Here is a 6,459-nt window from a genome sequence, read left to right as displayed (position 1 = left end):
GGTTGGAATTGACTGTGTGTTTTTCAGGGAGACTTTCAATGTATAAGCCCTGCCTTTCCTCTGGCTATAATTTAGTGCTCTATGACTTCTTACTACCATGGTGAACTTTGAGAGTTTTGTAATTTGCTTGAGGATTAAATAATTATTATCATGGTATAGTTGGTGACAGGTAATCTGTTGGTTAACTATAAGAGTTCCAAGTGTATTCCATTGAGGTATGAAGGAAGAAAGTATCATGTGGCTATGTTAACAGCCATGAACATCTGGTAAACCTGAAGATAATCATGTTTTGGTGGGCCCAGGTCTGAGGAGAGATAGTTGAAGTAAAACCAAGGAGAAAGGCAGTACTGTTCACTTGGGAAAGAGAATTCCTCAGATGTCTGTGGAAAAAGTGGGTGAAGGTGAAGTCTGGGGGCTGACATTGCTGAGGAAGAGCTGTTTTAGTTTTTAAAAGAGAATTTTATTTGATAGTCTTTTACTATTCGAAGAGTCCATAGACAGATACAGGCAAAAGGATTCTAAGGTGTCAAATCTATCTAATGTGTTTGAATTTTATTATTGCAATTGCAGAATATTTTTATTGCTTTTATTTTGCTTTGTAACAGAAAAATATCATAAAATCTCATAGGAGATAATAACTTAATTATATCTTTTTAACAATAAAACATTTCGGGTGGATTTGGGGGTCACACCCAGCAGTGCTTAGGGATTACTCCTGGGAACGCTTGGACACCATATGGAGTGCCAGGGCTTGAACCCAGGTCTGCTGCATGCCAGGTAAACATCCTACTCACTGTATTCTCTGGTCCTCACAATAAGCATTCTAATGGGTTCAAGAATAATAAATTCCCTCAATTTTTACCAGATTTTTTTCACTTTTTGGGTCACACCCGGCATTGCACAGAGGGAACTCCTGATTCATGCACTCAGGAATTACTCCTGGCGGTGTTCGGAGGACCATATGGGATTCTGGGAATCGGACCCAGGTTGGCCGTGTGCAAGTCAAATGCCCTACCTGCTGTGCTATCACTCCAGCCCCCCAGATAGTTTTTCATAAAGAAATGTGCCACATGATTAATAATATGTCTATAATTTTCCACAATGAGTCAATAGAAAAGAATTTTCTGGCAAAATGATCATCTAAATAAAAGTGTCTCAAATGAAATTATTACTGGTATATGTATCAGATATTGAAAAAATTGAGCTTCTTCTGCAGATGTGGGTTCTCTGAGGGATTATGTTGTTGTTGTTTTGGGGGTTTTTGGCATAATAATTTACAAAGGCGCTGACAACAGTTTCAACTCCAGTCCCTCTACCAGTGATTATACCCCTCCACCAAGTAAACCCAGGTTCCCTCCCACTCCTTCAGCCTTTCACCTTGACAGACACATGCTTAAGCTTTAAATCATTATCACTTGAATCTCATACTTAGTGCTTGCTCTAGAGGCATAGATATACACAGATGCCTCTCTCTATACCACAGATGAGTCCAGGCTCCTGACCCTTTTCTCTACTGTATCTCTAAACCACCTCTTGCTCTGTACCTCCATTTATCTCCTTCCTTGGTATTTTCAGTTCTGTAATGTGCAGCCAAGGGTTTGCCTACCTTTGATACCTTTCATTCCCTTGGCATACAGAACAAAAAAAAAATTTTTTAATTCCATGTTGAAGGTTCAGCTCGTTATAATACAGGGCAACAGACATCATGGTACTGGTTTACACAAAAAAGAAAAGAGAATAAATGTAAGTGACTTTTCAACTCAAGCTGTATGTGTAATATTCTGTCAATAAACACATTGTGAGACAGCTCCAGCTGAATGCTAATTCTTCCATTTTAAAAAGATTACAGGTTACTTGTAGTTTCAGTTAAAGTAACATCCAACAACTTTCTTGGTTGTGTAGACAAAGGAGCTTGAGTCATTGGCATGCAAGATCAATATACCGGCATATTATTCTTAAATCTTGATAGACATGACTTACAATTTTGCTGCCATTCTTGACAATCAGAACTTGACTAATGTGTGGACTGTCAATTATGAAAATTTTTGCTGGGAGAGGACTATAGCTAACTTAAGCAAATCTCCTAGATTTCACAAAGATATTGTTTGTAGGATAAAAGAGAAAAATATTGTGAGAGTTTAAAACCTCAAGAAATAGAATGCTAACTTACTGTCCCCAAATACATGAATGAAAGTTTACATACTATTGACAGTCACGTGATTTCTATTAAAGCCAATGAGAGTTCTACAGTTGCTACACTTTGGGAAGAATAGGCTCTAATTTCACTGACCTTTATCTTTTGAACTCAAGTGTTGATGCCTCTCTCCCATAACGACTCTCCTTAATAATTTGTATAAGGCTACTGGAGTGCTGAATTGCTGAATAAGCTTCTTTTTCAAATTAATCATCTTATCTATCTGAGACAATTTTTTAAAAATAATTTGGTTTTGTTTTATGTTTGGGGTGCACATCTGTATATACTCATAGTTTCCTCCTAGCTCAGGAATCATTTCTGGTGATCTCAAGGTACCATATGGGGTGCCAGGGAATGAATTCAGGTTGGCCAGGTGCAGGGCCATTGCTCTACCTACTGAGCTATTGCTCTAACCCCCCTCCTTTTTTACAGAGGGTAGGGCATTCGCCTTACAAGCGGCCAACATGGCCAACCCGAGTTCGATTCCTCCGCCCCTCTCGGAGAGCCCGGCAAGCTACCGAGAGTATTTGATATGCCAAACACAGTAACAACAAAGTCTCCAATGGAGACGTTACTGGGCCCGCTCGAGCAAATCGACGATCAACGGGAGGGCCTTTATAATATTCTTAGAAATGCCACCAATCAACATATGTTTTATATTTAGAATGTGCATTTCAGAAGTTCAAACTATTTTTGCCAAAGTAAATGAAAGCTAAAAACCAGGAATAGGGGAGGTATTATATCTGGTCCAGACTTTTAGTATATGAGGTGCAACATATGTTAAGAATATATCTTTGTTAGGAATGATGGTTGGTAACACAAGACATAAAGGGTGGTGTTAGAAGGCTCCTAAAGGATAAAAGTTAGCAAGGATATAAAAAAAATGGCTATCTGCCTTAAAGGAGTAGAAAGGCTCTAAGGTTTAATGTTGTCCCAGTTATTTTTAATCTTGAGTCTGAAGTTATATCTGTTTCTATACATATTTAGCTGAACTTTAAAGATATTTTCTTTCTTGTAGTATAAAGGCTGAATATTCTTAAGGCATTATTTGCTCAAAAGTATGTTTGTATTTTTACCCATCCCCATATTCTGATTTATTTACATGGCTTTCTGCTTATAACATATATGAGTGATCATTAATTTACAGTTAATATGAAGGTTGTCTTAAAAATAAATTTTAGAATGCTCTGTAAACTTATTTTAGAACAATTTTAAGGTTTGACATAAATACATATAGTGCCCTGCACAAGAAAAAAAGACAGGAAAGCAAAATTATAAGAAAAGAAAATCTAAGATATCAGAAACTATAATGATTATTTAATATTTTTAATTTGCTATATTTTACTCTGGAATGTTCTTGATTCTTTGTATTGCTTTTAACTTCCTGTTCTGGAAACTTTGGTTTGACACACATTTATTTTTCTAATATTGTATTTGATGCCTAAAACATTTTAAATATTTCTTTGCTTACATACCATTTGCCAAATAAGGAGGAGAAGGTAAGACATGGAATGCTGTGGGAGGGGAGAAAAGAAGGGACAGATGAGATACAATAGAGAGAAAGTGTCAAGGTACATCAGTAGTGTTAAGGAATAATAGAGCTAAATATCCAAACCATAGACTCTGGAACCATGAGGCCCAAACTTTCAAAACCAAATTTAAAAAGGTGGCAAGCTGGACAGTGAGAGTGAGAGCAGGTAGATAGGGAACCTGTGTCGGAATTGGTGATATCACATTGTATGTCTAAAACCCAACTATGGATAAATGGATAACATTGTACATCATGACACTTTAATGAAATAAAATTTAGGAAAAAATATGTAGAGATTTAATGGCTCACAAACTCTGTGGGATCAAGCTCTTTAGATCATGTCTAAATCCACAAAGTCCTCAGCATATAATAACTTCTACTAATGATAGCTGAAAAAAATAGTAATCACACCTTTAAAGCATCTTTGACTACTGCTATCTTATTGAATGATCTCATTTAGTGACAAAGTTACTGGAAAATGGCTATAATTGTGCATGACGATTATATAGGTCTGTGCTTTGTAAGCATAGTTTATAGAAGCGTGTTGCTTTATTTCATCATTATTTCTAAAAGTAACATGCATCATTATGTCTAAAAGTAACATGCATTGTTGTCTTATAAAAGTTATTAGGTATCATGGCTGGAGTGATAGTACAGATGGTAGGGTATTTGCCTTGCATGCGATAGACCTGGGTTCAATTCCCAGCATTCCATATGGTCCCCTGAGTACTGCCAGAAGTAATTCCTAAGTGCAGAGCCAGTACTAACCCCTGTGCACTGCCTGGTGTGACCGACCCAAAGAAAGAAAACAGTAAGTTATTAGGTATGTGATATTAAATATCAATAGGTATATATGCCACATTGAGTTTACCATCCAAAAGTCTGATTTGATCCTTCACCATACAAATAACTTTCCCTATGGCGAACACTAACTGGTTTTATAAGTTAAAATTTATTTTAATTTTTTTTGCTTGGAGGGTGTCAGGGCTTATACCCAGAGGTGCTCAGGGCTTGTTCCTGGCTCTTTTCTCAGGTGTCATTCATGATGGTGTTTGAGGGACCATTTACATTTATGGGAGAGCAAACCTAGGTAGGCCTTGTGCAAAGCAAATAGTACCCTTGTACTATCTCTCTAACCCTAAAAGTTTATTTTTGTTTTTAAATGTTTATATTTTTATTTAGTTTCCCTGTTTACTACTTGTGACTGATATTGTGATGAAGTGCTTATATTTTTTTGTCCATTATTCAATATAATAGGGTCTAGGTTCCTCTTGTCAGTTTTAATGGTAAAACTTTTTTTATAGACTAGTAGTATTGCACCCATCTTTTTAATTTAATCATCACAGCAACTCTGTTGTAAATAGGGTAATAAGTACCATATTTTCCAACTAAAAGCTTTTTAGTTGAAAAATAAAGAACAGCAACGACAAGAATAGTCAAAAAAAGGTAAATAAGCAACAATAAGAATAGTCACAAAAACTTAAGCTCAAATCTACAAAAAACTCATTATACAGTTTTTATTTTATAAGATCCAATAACTATATATTTCTTGATGTTTTTCTCTCCCCTGATTCTAGTAGTGTGTAATGTCTAACTTTGAAGCAAAATAGTGTTCTACTGAAGTAATATAATATACTGATGTTGCTACTATAGCTTGGATAGTTGAATGGTTTTATTGATAGTTAAGTTTGGTACTGTACTTCCTTAAATTTCTACATCTCCATTTCTTCATTTTTTTTTTTTGGCATTTATTTGTGGAGATCCACACCTGGCAGTGCTCAGAACTTACTCCTAGCTCTGTTCAGGTATCATTCCTGACAGTGCACAGGCGTTACCATGTTGTGCTGAGGATCAAACCACATAAGCACTTTAACCTCTGCACCATCTCTCCAGCCCTGCATCACATTTTTATCACATGCATTTTGGTTAACAATATTTGATTCTCTTCTGAAACGTCAAACATTTTTCAACTTTCAGAATATAGTTTGTGTTAAATTAGAAAGTTACTTTTCGATTTGACTCTTGATCTCTTTATATGTTAACTCAATTTTCAAAGTTAAGAATGAAGTAAAAAGATATTTGATTAATTAAACAACATCAAAATTTACTATTCCTGAGAAGGGGAAATAGTACAAAGTACTGGAATGCATTCTTTGCATCTGCAAGACTTCTGGTTTGACCCATGGAACACTGCCTGGTGTATCCCAGATGATCCATAAGCACTGCTAGGATCTCCTGCATTGTCACTAATATCAGGACCCCAGTAGCACCATGTCACCAAACCTACCTTCTGAACTAGCACAGTTGCACAGTTGCCCCAATGTGATCCTGGTGCCCTTGTTTTCTTCTCAGAATACCACTCCCAAAAGATATTTCTCCATAGAGTAGTGTAAATTTATTCAGAATTTTGGTTCCAACTTCTATTCTATTATATTTCAATAGGAGACCATTTATTTTATTTATCCACGCTGTACATTTGTAGAGTGAAATAAACAAGAAAATGAAACAACAAAAAAGTATACATCTTGTATACTCTCAGATAAAGACATTTTGAAACAAATAAAGATGATCATTCCCACTTACATAAACTTAGTTTAAGGATCGATCAGTAGTGTCAGGAGATAAATGGACACACGGCTCTGTTTTGCAAGGCTTAACCATTTCAGCTATTTGAGACTGGATGCCATTCACTTCAGAGGATGACATATCAAAATCGTTGATCTGAGATATAGCA

General features: G+C 36.0%; 1 non-coding gene across 1 annotated transcript; it reads left to right on the top strand.

The window, feature by feature from the left end:
* The first annotated feature begins 1,775 nt into the window (after positions 1-1,775).
* LOC130034862 (small nucleolar RNA SNORA53) lies at positions 1,776-2,030 on the top strand. Its single transcript, XR_008794180.1, has one exon. It is a non-coding gene; the product is annotated as a small nucleolar RNA SNORA53 (small nucleolar RNA).
* Positions 2,031-6,459: the final 4,429 nt, after the last annotated feature.

The sequence above is a fragment of the Sorex fumeus genome, unplaced genomic scaffold (genome assembly GCF_029834395.1).
Source record: "Sorex fumeus unplaced genomic scaffold, SorFum_2.1 ptg000061l, whole genome shotgun sequence".
Lineage (NCBI taxonomy): Eukaryota > Metazoa > Chordata > Mammalia > Eulipotyphla > Soricidae > Sorex > Sorex fumeus.
The sequence above is the reverse complement of the archived record's forward strand: the minus strand, read 5'-3'. Positions and strand labels throughout refer to the sequence as shown.